This window comes from Brachycentrus maculatus, unplaced genomic scaffold, assembly GCF_059751285.1.
Source record: "Brachycentrus maculatus isolate JH-2025_06_01 unplaced genomic scaffold, ASM5975128v1 h1tg000061l, whole genome shotgun sequence".
Lineage (NCBI taxonomy): Eukaryota > Metazoa > Arthropoda > Insecta > Trichoptera > Brachycentridae > Brachycentrus > Brachycentrus maculatus.
Window position 1 is genome coordinate 671036 of NW_028280815.1, and position 18509 is coordinate 689544.

The 18509-nt window shown below is 31.9% G+C and overlaps 1 protein-coding gene across 9 annotated transcripts in view; it reads right to left on the bottom strand.

Moving 5' to 3' along the window:
- LOC148311518 (optomotor-blind protein-like) overlaps nt 1-18509 on the bottom strand; it is a 208663-nt gene that overhangs the window by 40036 nt on the left and 150118 nt on the right. The window lies entirely within an intron of this gene.

Consider the following 18509-nt stretch of genomic DNA (forward strand, 5'->3'; position numbering starts at 1 on the left):
AGCTAAGTGATCTTGATAACCACACCACTCACATTTTTGGAACTCCTAGATATATGATCAGTCTTATGACACAGTAGGTACATACGAGTTCACAACATCCATACACGAAATTGTTAATATTATCTAAGTTATCTTGGGCGTATCTAGTTGGCGCCCTGGGCGGTATTACTCATCAATCAACCAAACTAGAGCAATCAACTATGTGCAAACTAATGAAACAATCATAAAAAGATACGAAATAAAGACTAGAAAAAATCCCAGCCCACTCAGTAACGATCCAAACCTTTCTGCTCATGTTGAGTATACTGTCACAAGCATTCGCTCTCAAATTGCCTGGTTTTTATGGAGACACCATATTTGTTTAAACAAAGAGGGATTATTATTTATCACGTGCTTTTCCTGTCTGATTAAAGCTCTATCTATGTGCCTCATCTGGAAGTTGTGGGTCTGTAAAACCGGGCGATATGTTACAGCCTTAATCAATAGTATCAATAAAATTAGACGTATGAAAAATAACTACACCTAATTGCTACCTGAAAAACAAACTGCTTTTTTATCATTCAATCAACACTTTATATAAATCGGTTCCGTTCATAATTCTGGTGTTAGGCCAATTTTGCATCATACAAAATATTCATAAGTATTCAGTATTTGTCATTAATATTACAAAATTTACTATGCAGCTAACTAATGAATATAGAATGCCACACCAATCTGTATTTGCAAATATTTGACTTATGTAATTTAAGTTTTACTTGATAAATACCACTATTTCTAATAATCGATTGTGACACGTGCTTTGAAGCACTAGCAACATCTGTAAGCGGCTGTAATATCGGGGTGCCTAAGAGTAAAAATCTGTAGGAATATAATAATAATAATAAAACCCTTATCCGCACCCAAATGGTGCATAGGGCACTGCTTCATATAAACGCAGTGTTATCTTGATCGTTTACACATGAAGGAAAGGTGATCAGCCCTCCGCTTCAGGTACCAGTCCAGGGTAATATTAAATAAATATTAGAGTGAAAAAATCACTTATATTTATTTTACCCCCCCCCCTGGGAATCGAACCTAGGACCTCTAGAACGGTAGCCGAGCGTGCTGACCATTTCACTGCGGAGGCGGACAATATACATATGAATATTAAAAGCAAAGAAAAATATATAAGACATGTAAGACCGATTGCCACATATGAGATAAAGATACAGCGAGGATCAAATCTCTTCTAAGAACTTCAGAAATTGAGGAATATGGAAAGCGGAAATTCAGGAAATGTGTAGTACAGAGATGGGAAAGACAGCACAGTTGAATCTGAAATGCACATGACAATAGAATGCAAGAAAACAGACTGGCCCGAATTGCTCTGCAAGAGAATCCTGACTGAAGGAGACCAACTGGAAGACCTCCAAAGCGATGGTGTGACAGCTGGCAGTGCACATCACAAGAGATGGATAGCGGAATAAACTGATCCTAGGATCTATATGAAGGAAGTCGTAGAAGAATTTAATTGAAATTGATTTCAATTTGGTCAACCCTTGCTGCGTTCTTTCGGCTATAATACCAAGGTCCTTATAATATAATATTAGTTTAAACAATTCTTAATAGTCCAACACCTGTCTGTTTAGATGCCCCGAGGCAATCAAACAGGTCCCATATAAAATTATTCAAGTTATCTATTTGAATTGAAATTTCATTCTCGTACACTTTTTTATTACTGTTAATAATATTATAAATATTGTTTATATATTTTTTGCCCAGACATTGAGATTATACGTTGTAATACGAATTCAATGCTAATTATATTGTTCGTACCTCATTTTGCTCAGTAAACGAGCTTGATCAAATATTGCTAAATTTGCATTAATGTCAAAAGGTATGTAATTATTATACGGCAACGGCTGGTCAAATGCTACATATGGTCTGTTTTGTCATGTGGAATTGAAACGTGGATCCTTAGAATGAGTAGCATGAACCAGCTGAAGGCGTTTGAGATGTGGATGCATCGAAGAATGCTTCGGGTACCCTGGACGGACATGGTCAGCAATGCAAGAGTTCTCCAAAGGGCTACCTTCGAATATTAAAATGTCCTTTTTGGGGCATGTGCTCAGAGGAGAAAAGTACAAGCTACAGCAACTGATCACCAAAGGTAAGATCGAGGGTCAAAGAGGCCTCTGACGAAGGCGGATTTCCTGACTCCATAAAATAAACGAGTGAACAGGAGTACAGAACGTCGAGGAGGTGTTTCGGACTGCCCAAAATAGGCACATTCTCACAAATGATAGTCAACGTCGGGGGGACCATACACTACACGTAAAAAAGAAGATGTAATTAGTTACAATTATGCAACATTTACATAACCAGTGGCCAAGTCGGCTGTCCAAACACAAAACCCAGAAAAGGACATTTTTTTGTATTACGTTTTTTTTTTAATATTTTTGGACTAAGTAGATTCTACTTAGTCCAAAAATGCAACAAAAAAAACGTACTACAAAAAATTGTCCCTTACTGTGTTTTATGTTTGGACAGCCGAAATATTTACGTATTCAAATAATAGTGTTAAATACAGAAAAATAAAGAGTTCAAAATATAAAACATATATCAGTAATTTGTATACAAAAACTGTCTTAAAAATAATAAAACTCGAAAAAAAATATGTATCAGAATAAGATTTAAAAAAATTAATTTTTGAACTAATATTTTTAATTTTTTCCTACTCTTTACCTTTTAATTACTATTTTCTTTTCAAAACCATTTCAAAACAAAAATTGTATCAATGAAAAACTTATTTTTTCAATTTAAAAACTAAAAATATAAGCAATTCAATTACGTTAAATGTTACCTGGGTTCAAAGAAAATTAAGTTGCGGGCTATCGTAAATCCCTCCTTAAAATATCAAAACATAAAAATGTAACTTTTAAGTGGACAAAACCCACTTTTGTAATCAAAGATTTGAACTCGCTCAAAACATTGTTTTATTATTTATGGTGAACAGGATGTAAAATGAAAAAATGGTAAAAAAAAATTTACTTAAATAATTATTTGTACGAAGCCTTAACCAGCTACTTATCGAGCTCTCTGTAGCTAATATTATAACATCCCTTGCCAATTAAAGACAATATTAATTTATTTAAATAACAGTGTTAACTTATGAAATATATTAGGAAACAACAGCTGCATTCAGGTAATGTTACACCTTCATTTTACGACGGATCCTAATTCAAATATTTACCTTTTCAACCTGTTTCAATATTTCTTAACGACCCGGGGGTAAAAAAGTAAACACAGCCAGGATTATGTGGCGCAGGGTACAATAAACGCATAACGGGGGCTGTAAAATAGATTATAATAAATAATAATCATTATCAGCTGTCTGCGAAGGGTGGAAGACGCCCATCAAATTTTTTGATGATTTTTTGGACTATTTAACACGATACGTGTCCATAATGGTTTCTTTTTAACAATTCTAGGACCATTATGTTCAAGTTTTATATTATTTTTTGACATCTCAACATAGATGAAGAAGAATGTGAAAGTCTGGGTATTAACAGGGTTTTCATAAGCTGGTTAAGTGATCACTTTAAACACTTGTAACATTCACCATTCCACCCATGATTGACAACCACACTACTCAAATTATTCGTTTTCAACTATACTCAAAAATAACTCCTATAATTGGAGATAATCCAGATTAACAAGTTTTCGGACACATTAAAAATGTTGTTAAAATTTTTAGTAATAATGAAAAAATTATTAATTGCAGTCACTTTGTGGTACCACCTATCCATTTTAAATTATGTTTAATTTGGTAAATACCACTTTTTTTTTAATCGGTGTTTAAAATGTTGCGGATACATATATCATAAATCTCATCATGCTTTTTGTTTGAGTTCACCGGACCCATCTATGGTTGGTTTAATGAAGCTCTTATTAAGGAATCAATTATTCTCTTTAACGTATGAACAGGCCGCTTTTGTTACACAAGAATTTTATTATTTTGAAAAATTATTTTTTAGGAAAAAAAACAGTTTTCTTCTTATAAATATCTTCAAATTTAAGATAAATGGTTAGTGATGAGGATAAATTTTAGAATGAAAATAAAATATATGCCGAAATTCCAAATACTTTTTTTTTAACCTTCCAATCTCAACTACCCATTTAACACTGTCAATATTCACCTCTTAATTTAATATCAGATGAAACTTCTAAGAAAATAAGGTTCGGGTCCAAAAATGATTGCAGCCCTTCAGAAATGAAATATAGCCCTTAACGGAAAAAATCGGTGCCATTCGCGCACCGTTTCGGTAATTTTTTAAACCGAGCGATGGTACCTCTACAGCACTTTTTTTATTTCCCTTATTACAAGAACAAACACAGATAGGGCTAGGAAGTGGTCAATAAACACATAAACCGATTATAGTAATTTGGCTACACGCGCCTTGTGGGGTGGAGTAGAGGTACCGTGGAAATGATATTTATCATTTTATTATTATTTTCATTGATAAGATTTTAATGGGGTTTTAATCACGGGTTGGTATTGTTAAGATATAATTTTTAGCCTTCTTCTTCTTCCTGGTTCCATCCAAACTTATCGTCTTTGTAGACTGTTAGGGTCAGCTCGTCCTCAGGCTGTAGGTCCTTCTAAACTCGCATGTGAAAGAAGGTATCGATTGCAGGATTAATATTATACAACTTAGAATCATGGGTAGAATGGTGAATGTTGCACGTGCGTAAAGTGATCACTTTAACTGACTTATCGCAATTCGCAAGCCTGTAAATACCCAGACTTCCATATTCTTCTTCCTCTATGTTGAGATATCAATTTGAACACATCTTTCATTGTTATGTATATATATATATATATATATATATATATATATATATATATATATATATATATATATATATATATATATATATATATATATATATATATATATATATATATATATATATATATATATATATATATATATATATATATATATATATATATATATATATATATATATATATATATATATATATATATATATATATATATATATATATATATATATATATATATATATATATATATATATATATATATATATATATATATATATATATATATATATATATATATATATATATATATATATATATATATATATATATATATATATATATATATAGGGTCCACCATCTAAAGTTTTTTTTTCAACTAGTGCTTATTTCGTGAATGGTAACACTTAGCTCATGTCTGATTTGACAGATAATTAGTTTTATCCTTCCGCTGAGCGAATATGGTTGTGTTTACGCTTGAACAACGCTGGGAAATATTGCGACATTACTTTGAAAATCATGGTAATGTTGCAGAATGTGTGCGAAAATTGCGTACGGTTTTTGGAAGAAGAGAAGCACCGTCAGCTCCGTATGTTCGTTATCTTGTGAAAAAAGTGAAAGAAACTGGCATCCTCATCGATAAACCAAAGCGTGAAAAGCCAAAAATAGTGCGTACACCCGAGAATATCGATGTTGTGGCAGAAAGTGTGCGTGAAGCGCCATCAACATCAATTCACCGTCGTTCTCAACAATTGAACATTTCGGAGACATCATTGAGACGAATTTTGCATAAAGACCTTGGTATGACGCCATACAAAGTCCAATTGGTTCAGGAGTTGAAGCCAACCGACCATCCAATGCGTTTTCGCTTCGCTGAGTGGGCCTGCGATCGACTTACAGAAGATGCCGATTTTGCCAAAAAAATCATCTTTTCGGATGAAGCTCATTTTGATCTTGGCGGGTATGTAAACAAGCAAAATTGTCGTATTTGGGGCACAAAAAACCCGCACGCATACATTGAAAAGCCGGTACACCCAAAACGAGTCACTGTTTGGTGCGGATTTTGGTCCAGAGGCATAATTGGGCCATTTTTCTTTGAAAATGAGCAAGGAGTGGCCGTTACAGTCAATGGCGATCGTTATCGGGCCATGTTGAACGGATTTTTGTTCACAAAAATTGAAGAGGAGGATATTGGCAACATTTGGTTTCAACAGGACGGCGCTACGTGCCACACAGCCGAAGCTACGAAGTTTTTTTTTTATAGCATTTTCAAAAAAAAAAAGTTATTTGGCGGACCCTTTATATGAAATACTGTCATACATCGAACCTAAGGCCTCTTAAACATAAGTATAATGCGTTATTCACTTCACTACAGTGGCAGACAACAAAAAAACACAGTAAAAAATGCTTCCAGCACAATTCAATGTGTTTTAATTATCATTTCCATCAAAATTTGTAATTTATTTACACCAAGGAAGAAATAAGTATGCTTTAAATTTAAGTTTTTTTTTCGAAAGGGGAATTTCAAATTTGTATATCTCGAATTAGCCCATCCGCCCCAACAGAGTTAGCGATTTGTTGTTCGGCTGTTGATTTAGGAAAGGGTGGTTTCTGCGGTACGGCGTCAGGGGGAGGCCTTGCGTCTGGTGGTGGCTTTTCGCGGAGCGGCCGGGCACTCGTGTGAAAAATGCCCGACGTTAAGTCGAACTAATCACCGGTGGGCTGTTTGTTTAAGAAGTGTCAGAAAAAATGAATAAGGCGAATCATGTACTGGGTGGTCAGAAAAAAACTTGATGCATAATTATTAATAATTTTTTTTTTAAATTAACTTAATTTTTACACATTTTTTTAAATGAAATAATGTTTATAATCTTGGTTCATTAAATAATGAAACAATGTCGTTTTCAACCAAATTTGAAATTAATTACGATATTTACATTTTTTTATCAATTTATTCCGTTGTGGAAATATGTATCCATTTTTAATTTTAATTTTACTTGGTTTAGTACCAATATTTCTCAAAATGTTCTGTCACAATAGATTTTATGAACTAGAGGTATTTACTAAGTTAATTTAAAATAAAAATATACATATAAGTATAAAAATAAATTAAAAAATGACAGTCTACTTGATGTTGACTTGATGATGGTCATTCCGAAACCGGTAGTCATGAAGGAGTGTTATTAAGTGGTATTAAACAATGTGAACGATGAATTTTAAGGACGTCTACAGTTGACCTGATGATGGAAAGGTTATTCCGAAACGGTAGACATGAAGTAGTATTTTTAAGTGGTATTACACACAGTGAACGATGAATAATAAGGAGGTCTACAGTGGACAGTCTTTAGTTGTCCTGATGACGGAATGGTTACTCCAAAAGCGGCAGTCATAAAGTATTATTTTTCAGTGGCATCACACAAAGTTAACGATGAATGACACAGAAAATGTTATATTAATATTACATTTTTATTTTCCATGTCCGCCTCCGTAGAGTAATGGTCAGCACGCTCGGCTACCATTCTGGAGGTCCCGGGATAGATTCCCAAGGGGGGTAAAATAAATACAAGTGATTTTTCACTGTTACACATATTCAATATTACCCTGGACTGGTACCTGAAGCGGAGGGCTGATCACCTTTCCTTCATGTATAAACGATCAAGATAACACTGCGTTTATATAACGCAGTGCCCTATGCACCATTGGGGTGCTGATAAGGGTTTTATTATTATTATGCAGATATTCCAATTAATTAGTAAGGTGTCGCTAGTTTCGGACCACCCAGTCCTCGAGGGGTGGGTGGGTCTGGCGCCATTCCGGCCTCGGGGCGCTATTGCTGGTTACGTTATGTTATTATGGCCGTGTGATGAGCAACTCCACCAGCCTGCAGGGGGCGGGGGGCGGCGGGGAGGGGGGCATGCTAAGTAGGTAATGACTGGCCTACACACCTGACCTACAGGACCACGAAAGTGATGTACAGGATTTTTTTTATAAAGTATGAAAAAAATGCATTTTTGCAATGGTCCTTTTTGGGCACACTAACATGTATTGAATTTGGTCCAACTGAAAAGTTGCTTCGCTTGTACCGAGACATTGCAAGGTACACATTTTTTGTTGTTGATAAATTACGGAAAAAATGCATTTTTACAATGGTCCTTATTAGGTACACACGTGGTAAATCCTCTAAAACCAAACTTGCATTGCTTGTATAGAGACAGGAAAATGTGAAATGCTTTCTTGTACGTGGTACTCTTGTTAAACGAACAAAAAATCAACAATACTATTTTTTTTTAACATTCATCTTTTCATCAAAAGAGGTATTAATTGTACTCACTTGTGGTAATATCTATCGATTTTTAATTAAGTTCAATTTAGTAAATACCACTATTACTTAAAATCTATTGTGACAAGTGTTTTGATGCACTTCGCATCATTTCGCCGCGGTGCTGAAAATGATGCGAAATTCAGTGAAACGCGTGAATAATAGATTTTTTTTAAATCGTGGTATTCACCATGTAAAATTCAAATAAAAAATAATAGATATATTTTAATATCTCAATAAAGATGAAGGAGATGAATGACTGAGTGTTTACAGGGGTAACGATCTGTCATATGCTGGTTAAGTGATCACATTACATACGTTTAACACCATTATTTTCCATTCTACCCATCAATTTACGAGACCTTAAATAATGATATATCTTCCATAGGACGAATAATGGAGTTTCTAATTGTTCACGGAATAAATAATAATTAATTACAAATTTTTGATTTAGCTTCATATACAGTGTTTTATTACGATACAAAATGCATCGAAACATGTGTCAGAAAACATTAAATTAACTAAGTAAAATTTAAATTGGAAACACCTTATTTTTAGCGTGTTTGCACTTTCGGGCAGTGTCTCGCCAGGACGAGAGCGCGTGGCGTGGAAGAAGTGAATTTCACGCGATAATCATAAAACAAACACGGGACTCGAACCCGTTATTAGCGGATGGTAGGCACGATACCACGCCACTCGACCACGAGGTACTGCGTCGAGATTTTACGAAGACTTCGTGTGAAATTGCTCGCAATATTGGATGTATTGGATATTTCGCATACAAGTACAGCGCGAATAATATTATTATCTATATCTCGATATAAGAGCAATTTAAACTCTCGGGAAAATTTAATTTACGAGCGTTTTACATGACTTAGTCATTATTCTCCGCGATACATTATATTATATTGGTTTTACAGGAAAAAAACAGTTAAGAAAACTGATGTAAATACTCTAAATAATTCTGAATATCTATTCTGACATGTGTTCATACCAAATAACAAACAAAGTTATTCATTGATTTGGCGTTTAATTTGTAGAACTCCATTTCAATTTATGTATTCATTGTATTGTGTGTTCATTGTATCTGACTTGGGAGAATGCAAGGGAGCTGGCAGCCGACAGAAAAGCCTGGAGACAGTTTGTGGACTCCATATGCTCCACCTAGGGAGCGGATATGGTTAATATTATATATATATATATATATATATATATATATATATATATATATATATATATATATATATATATATATATGTTTATATTTATATATATATACATAATATATATATATATATATATATATATATATATATATATATATATATATATATATATATATATATATATATATATATATATATATATAAATATATATATATATATATATATATATATATATAAATATATATATATATATATATATATATATATATATATATATATATTTAAATATATATATTCATTGTTAGTTCATTTTGCATTTTGGAGAAAAGGTATTGTTTAATTGATTTTTTTAATAAACTAAATATTTTTCAAATGAAAAAAACCTTCAGGTTTTACCTTAAAAGATTTCTTGCACAGTAAAAAGTTCAAAAAATTCGCTTGATATTTATTTTTAATACATTTCATTATAGTCTTAAACTTTAAAAACGATCTCCTGAAAAATCAAGTTTTTTGATAAATGACGTTGTTGAAAGGAGTGAGCGATATATCTATTTTGACTCCTCTATGAATCGAACCCAGGACCTTTAGAACAGTAGTCAAATGTCCAATCTACTACGCTCTAAAGAATGAGTAGAATTTTTAATGAATAATATTTTAATCGATATGTTTTTTATGAAGTAAGGAAGAAAAAGATGATAATCTAACTACATAATTATTTATGTCGATTTCCATATTGATAAGAATACCTACATACAATGTTTCCAAAGCTCTTTTAAAAAGTTTTTTCATGTATTTTTTTGTGTACGTTTATGCATACAGCTACTAGGCAGACGAGACAGGTACTCACATACACGATTATTATCCTTATTAAGTCTTCACGTTCGACCCCCTGCATTACTCGGCCGTACGGAGCGCATACCACACCACCGCTCCACCGCAGGCCGGCAATAAATTGTACGGTTAAGTGGATGTTATACAATTTGAACAGATGAGAGAAAAAATACGAATAATTGTAAACACTGTACCAACAGCAGATTATTGATTCTGTACCTCGGTATTATGTCAGATTGCCATGACCGTTTTTGTGGTCGCAGACCAAATAAAGAATTGTAAAAAGCTGTACACTTTGGAAGAGCTTTGAGCTTTAAAGTATTAGAAAACATAATACAATTTATATTTGAAGCACTAACATTATGATTTTGTATTTTATGATTTAAATGTAACTCTATTTTAAAATTACATTTCTTTAAAACAAGACTTTAAAACAAAGTTACATTTCAATTGTTATTATATTAGAAAACAGTTTTATTTATTTATTTTAGTATTATTTACTATTAATTTTTTTCACAATACTGTAATGTAATTTTTTACGAGGTTATATTTTTGTGATGAACGCCTCACTAAGCGTAGCCCGTGACGAGACGTTCATTTACATTATTTAAAATATATATATATATATATATATATATATATATATATATATATATATATATATATATATATATATATATATATATATATATATAAAGTTCCAAAAATTAGATTACTTAAAAACTGAAATATATACATCAGTGCATTTTGATATGTCAACATAAATGAAGAGAAATATGGAGTCAAAAAATAAAAATAAATCTCTGTACGGTTGAGTTAAGAAGGTTTTTTTTATTTAGCAAATACCTAAATGAAATGTATGTAAGATACTTCCGGGATTATTTTGCATACTAGGAGACACCTATATTTATTTTATTCACGACACTTAGAGTGTGTCGAAATCATTCTTCACAAATCTGCTTATTCAGGAATTATATATATTAACATAGATGATCATCTACTTCTAAGTGTAGAAGCCCAGATTTGTGAACAAGGATTCAGACACACCCAGAATGTCGAGTGACACCTATTTCTCGATACAGGGTGTGGTACGAGAAGCCCTAATAGATATTGGCGAATGTTCCGGGCCGTTCTCACGCGACGAGATAATGTTGTAGAATCAGTAGAACGCTGGAGATTGTATCGGCCACTCTGGGAGATGATTACCTGTGCCGGAGTGCGGTTTGGCCCAACATTTTTAATCAGCTCACACCCATAGTTAAATACTTGGCCTGCAGGCAAACGAAACGTTAAGCTGGATGCCGAGTGACGGCCACATGACTTTCTTGTTATTCTTGTACTTATACATATATATATATATATATATATATATATATATATATATATATATATATATATATATATATATATATATATATATATATATACATGTGTGTGTGTGTGTGCGTGTCCGCGTGTGTGTAAATAAGCTGGACACACTCAAAATATTGTAAACAAATAGCTGGTCAAATTTTTAGTTTGAGGGTGTACTAATATAATATTTTTATTATTTTTGTAACTCTTTATCTTTCAACAACCCTTTTCTTTTGAAAAGCATATATTTATTTTGAAGAAAAATTCATTTTCTCAATGTAAAAACGGCGTTTTAAGAAATTACATACGTTAAATGTTACCTGGGCTTAAATAAAATTAGGTAGCGAGCTATTGATTATACCGCCTTAATAAAAATTTTAAATCATGTTTGTAATCGTGCCCTAGCGTGTAAAATATTTCGGGATGAATATTGTATACTCATGAAAAAACCCACTCAACTCATCCATACATGTGCCTACCGGGATTTATTTTTACATGTTTACTTCCGTATTCCTTTTTATCTATGTTGAGATGTCAAATGCAGAGATGCGTATATTTTAATGATCTAATTTTTAGAACTTAACTAGTGTTGTTATCAATAATTGTAGAGTGTTAGATTAAAACCAATATTTTTAGCTTTTGCACTTTTTTATTTGACCAGCGACCGGGTTTCGTCGTTACCGACATCATCAGACTGATGATGTCGGTAACGACGAAACCCGGTCGCTGGTCAAATAAAAAAGTGGAAAAGCTAAAAATATTGGTTTTAATCTAATAATAAATTAAAAATGCAATTCCATCACGAAGTGTCAGTGGATAATATAAATCTATTAATTGTAGAGTGATAAATCACTCAACCAGCCAAGGACATATCATAAGCCCTGTAAATATCCAGACTTTTGTATTCCTCTTAATGAATATTGAGGTGTCAAAAAAAAGTAAAAATATCCCATAATATCCATAAATATCTCCACGCACTAAAAATGTTGCCATAGTATAATATTTACGACCCAGATTGTATTAATGATAAACCATACTGAGACCTTCCTTGAAGTCACAATTCGGAAGCAATACCAGTTATAACCAAACAAAAAATAACTGAAACCATCACAATAAAAATTGTATCAATTACCGACGAATTTCTACTTTCTCCCCGCCTGGCGTCGAGAAGGCACAGAGTGGCCGGAAAAAAACGGCCCGCCCAAAGAGTTGTACTGGAATGTCTGTATTTTATAACAAAATTACTGCGAGCAATGTGTTGCCGGTGATGACGAGGCTGGGAGTGATGATTAGCTGAAGATGAACAGGTTTCGAGATGAGAAAATGAGGAGGCGTTCGTTTCTCTTGGAGTTTTTTTGGCGCCCAACGGTTCGAGGTATCTGGACGGTGTAATGGCTCGAATCCAATCCCCTGGACGTGATGTTTGCTCTGCGCCCGTAATTGGGCCCGTGAATAAGTTAATGAAAATGTATGAGACAATGTGATTACAGTGTTTGGTTCGCTTAGTAAACAAGCGAGCAATCTGTGTTTGCTTCTTTTGCTAATAATGAATTGGAAGATTTAACGGAACATTCTTTTTTTAAATTCATTTGAATCTTCTTTTGCTATTTTTGAATTGGAAGATTTTACTGAAAATTCCTTTTTTAAATTCATTTGAATCTTCTTTTGCTATTTTTGAATTGGAAGATTTTACTGAAGATTCCTTTTTTAAATTCATTTGAATCTTCTTTACTTAAAATTAATTGGAAGATTTAAAAAAAAAAAAAAAAACTAACCATCACGCCGCTTCCTCGCAGGGGTAGGCAGAGAGAATAGAGCGCCACACCACTCTGTCCTTGCAAACATTCTTTGCCTCTTCCACGTTCATGCATCTCCTCATACATACCCGCCGATTGTTACGACTAATATAACCTGACCACTTTCAAGTATATGGCATACCTGATCGTGCTATGTTTTTCTCGGTCTTCCTCTGCTTCTTTTCCCACTCAACATTCGCCTCATAAATTTGTTATACCTGAAGATTTAACTGAAGGTTATTTTTTAAAATTCATTTATTTTTTTATTGAAATTTTACTTTGTAAATTCCACTAGTTAGTGAAATTTAAAAATATTTTTTTTGCCTTGTGCATTACGTAGCATTAAAAAAGAAATTATTATGATTTTTTTGTAAAAATCGCTTTAGTTATTTCTTGTTTCGTTAGATCGATAATCGATTTCAAATCGATCTCACAAAATCTCAGAACCCATTCGACGAAATGAGGGTACAGATATCGACATGTCGACCCAGAATATAGAGCGCGATGTGTCGAAGAGGAGAGGAAATCGTGGGATAAATAGGAGGTATATGAAGAAGAGATTTGGAGATGATCAGTGGAGAATGTTAAACACACACTTGTTTATCGTTTCCTACATAGATAATAGTTATTAACCTAACCAAGTTTCCGTGATGTGCTCGTTGTATTGAGTTATCTTTTCGAGACGAATCTTTTATTAAATTATACGAGAGGTATGTTATTATCAATTATTTATTGCTTCGTAATACTCGCAAAGATGGCGAACACGCAGTTTAACTATTAACAGTAGTTTCGTGTTAAATAGATATAAGATAAATAAAATATTGAAACAATATAGCATTTCCCATTCAAATATGTAAATTTAAATATACATATAGTTTTTAAAATCCTAAAATGAATTAAATAAAAATCACAGTCATTGTAAATGCATAAAAGAAATAAATTGTGAAGTCAGTTTTTTAAAAAGGAAAGGAAGAGTCTGGGCGCCTGTATACTACCCGGAATTTCACGGAATTTTACCGTCCGGCACGTCAGTTAGCCTTTTAAAACGATGATTGGCTTGGATTGGCTTGTGCTTTTGTCCATATTTCTTCGGATCGGTGCGTGAACACGTTGAGCGTAAATTCGATCACGCTAAACTGTCGTAGTCGCTTTCATTTTTCAAAACCGGACTGCCGGACGGTGAAATCCCGTGTAGTGGACAAACACCCTCTGGGTATATACAGTACTCATGACTAGTAAATGGCTGGTTTGAGTGACCTCTTCATTATTCTGAATTCCATGATTAATGTATTTTCAAATCGGTGCCTACCTAAAACGCTTATGTAGGTACCATGAAATTTAGATATATTTTCTATCAACATAGATTCTGTATTTGAAAATTTTCTGACGTCAGGTTGTCATTTTGGCGAGTACCTAATATCTTTTGACTCGACACTATTTTGTTCTTCGAGCAAATGCTTCCTAAAACGATTTTTTATTATTTATTTATCGAGTAAATTTGTTAATTGGTGATCAAATTATCAAAAATTATCAACAATATACTTAAATGGTTTATGTTTTTATTGATGTTAGGCCGTGAACACATAGGTATTAATGTAATATTACTGTTAGAGGCCCTTGGAATGTCTTCCTAAATATGAGGACTGTGATAGCTGCCCTTTGTGGCGCCTAACACTATATGGACCCATAAAATATTTATTAAAAAAATAACTTTAATTTAAATATAAAAGTTTTGTTATTTTTCTTTGGGTATTAGTTCAAATTCTTCAATTATAAAATGTTTAATGTGTTCAGAGGTCCATTCTACGTAAAAAACGTGATTATTTTATCAATTTGGAAAATAGTAAATAAAGACAAAATTTCTTGAATGCTTTTCGCAGATACTTTGTGACACATTTTATAAACTTTTTAAAATTAAACATCTTTGTTTTTAACCCCTTTTTATTGGTACATTTTTTCTCTAACCAGTTTCGACAAGAACCTTGTCATCATCAGGGTTAAACATGTACCTTTAAAAGGCCTTTATCTATATTTAACCCTGATGATAACAAGGTTCTTGTAGAAACCGGTCGGAAGATAAATGTATCAATAAAAAGTGATTAAAAACAAAGTGGTTTTATTTTATAAAGATTATAAAAACAATATTTTTTAATTTTTTAAAATCTAAGATCATACCGATAAATTTTAATTTTATGTCTTAGTTATAATGTGACATTTTCTACTAGTAAAAGGATATATTCTTATACATTATAGGTCAGTAATTAATAAAAATTAAAACACATCAATTAAATCATTTTATCAATTGTGTCGACAGTCACGGAAATATCTAATGGTCTACGAGATTTCTGAATAAGGCTATAAGTAAACACAATACTTCTAATTTATGATTAATAATTAGTTATAATAATAAAAAATTATTTCAGAACATGAATATGATAGCGTTCATATTAATCAATTTTATTTTAATCAATTTGGGTGGTCTGTGCACATAGGTCATGTAATGATAATATTATTTAATATTTTTTTAAACATCAAATGAGAATTTTTATAATTTTGTATATAGGGTCAAAGAAATTGAAATATTAAGTATTATCTACTTAAATAAATTTTCGAGTACATATGCGTCATGTAAGTCCCAATGTATGATAAACGGCAAATTTATTTTCATTAAATCCAGGTAACATTTAACGTGATTATTATTTTTTGTATTTAAATACCGTTATAGCATAGAAAAAATAAGTTTTAATACGAAATAAATATATGGTTTTGATAAGAAAAGATTTATTACAAGGTGAGCAGTTAAAAAATGATAAAAATATTTTTACAAAATATACACTAAAATTTTTCCGGAGACAATTTTGTCCCTTGCGCGGTCGGAAGCTTTCTGAATTGGACCTTTGCGAATTCACCCTTAAGCATTGGAATAAATTCTCAAAAAACTAAAAAATATCACATAAAAGGTTAATATTCCCGTTCGCAAAGTGTAAACCGTCATACAGAATCCACAAGGCAGTTCCGATTCTCTCATGGTCTGTCTTCTCGGGCGCCGTCTCGGTCGTAAAATCTTCACTCTCCCCACCCCCACCTTTCCCGCTCCTCCTTCTAACCTCCCCCCCTCCACGTTCGGCTGCCCTCCTAACGTGTATCGACCCTCTCGACTCACTAAAGTTTTCCCCAATAAAACGGAACCCCTTCGCCATAAAACTATTTTCACTTTCCTTCTAATTCCTTCATCTACGATCCCGAGAGAAGAAAAGGGCATTAAGTATTATGGATATCCATCCACACATGTGACTTGGATCTAAACAAAAAACTTAAACTTCCCCGCAGGGTTAGGCAGAGAGAATAAACATAATAAAAGAATGGAACAAAGGCGATTTAAAAAAAAAAATTATACATATATGTATATATATATATATATATATATATATATATATATATATATATATATATATATATAATATATATATATAATATATATATATATATATATATATATATATATATATATATATATATATATATATATATATATATATATATATATATATATATATATATATATATATATATATATATATATATATATATATATATATATATATATATATATATTATATATATATATATATATATATATATATATATATATATATATATATTTATTTATTTCGTAGACCAACTAACATAACATAAAATGTTCAGGAGGGCCATTTTAATCACTCTTGTTTGGCAAGAAAATAAACATCAATGCAGTTAGTCATTTTTAACAAGTCAATATATTATACTTCCAAGTATAAAATGCTAAGGGATTTTTTCAGGGCAATATTAAAGCTAGTAAGATATCAAATAGTCAATGATCACGTTTTTGTAAACAAATGCACTTGGTCACTTTCTCCTATATGAGTACGATATAAACCTAAATAAAAGTAAAATCCAATCAAATAATTTAATTTTGGATATATTACCGAACAATTAAAAATGGAATTCTACCAACTGTCTGCAGTTACAATAAATACTCCACATTTTTCTTCATATTCAAGGGAATTTAATGGTCACAAGTTTATAATTCAAAGAAAATTTAAATGTTTATGAATTGATGATTTTTCTAGCAAGTGGAATGCAGTGGGTGGTTCGTAATAATTCATATATGTTAAACATGTGTTTCATTCACGAAAAGTTCGATAGTATAATGTGGTAGTAGTGCTTTTCATGCCATGAATGAATGGATAGATGTGTTCATGTGAAACTATGAGTACATCACTCTTCCAGTGGCGTAGATTGATCACACACATGATTGGAATAATATGCTAAACATACCTGTCTTTAAGGGTTTATACTGACTTTTCTTGATGGAACTGCATTTTATTTGCAACATTTTGAGTCTGTTCAAATACTTGTTCACAAAAACAAGTATTTAGACGCACTCAAAATGTTGCAAAATGTAATACAATGTAACACTCCTTATCATTCATCGTTTACTTATTTAAGTGGTATTACACAAAGCGAACGATGAATGATATGGAGAGTGTTATATAGAGACTTTCTAATTTACTTTTAAATCAATTTCTATTTTATAATTAAAATGTAACTTTGTTTTAAAATCACTATAAATATTTTATTATAATGTCTGCTAGCTAGTTTCGAAGCTAACTGCTTCTTTATCAAGCCTAATTAGTTTATTTATTAATTTTAAATCAAACACAGATTTTTCGAGTCTACTAAGTCTACTAAAAAAAATATAAATAAATCTGTGTTTGATTTAAAATTAATACATAAATTAAAATGGAGTTCTACAAATTAAACGCCAAATCAATAAATAAGACTGATTAGTATTAATCAGTCTTGATAAAAAAGCTGTTAGTTAGCGGTTCGAAACCAGTAGACATTATAATAAAATATTTATAGTGATTTGAAAACAAAGTTACATTTTAATTATAAAATAGAAAATCACAAAGTGCTTCAAATATAAATTATAATCTCTATTTTGTTTACAAACACCGTATATCACGTATTCAGGAAAGTACCATAATGAACAAACCTAATTTTTTCAATTATTCATTCGGCAGTCACTTTGTGGTAAAATCAATCCATTTTTAATGAATGTTTTACTTAGTACTGGCATTTTCTAATTAATATTTTTTTAAATGTCCATCTCCGTAGTGTAATGGTCAGCACGCCCAGCTACCGCTCTGAAGGTCCCGGGTTCGATTCCC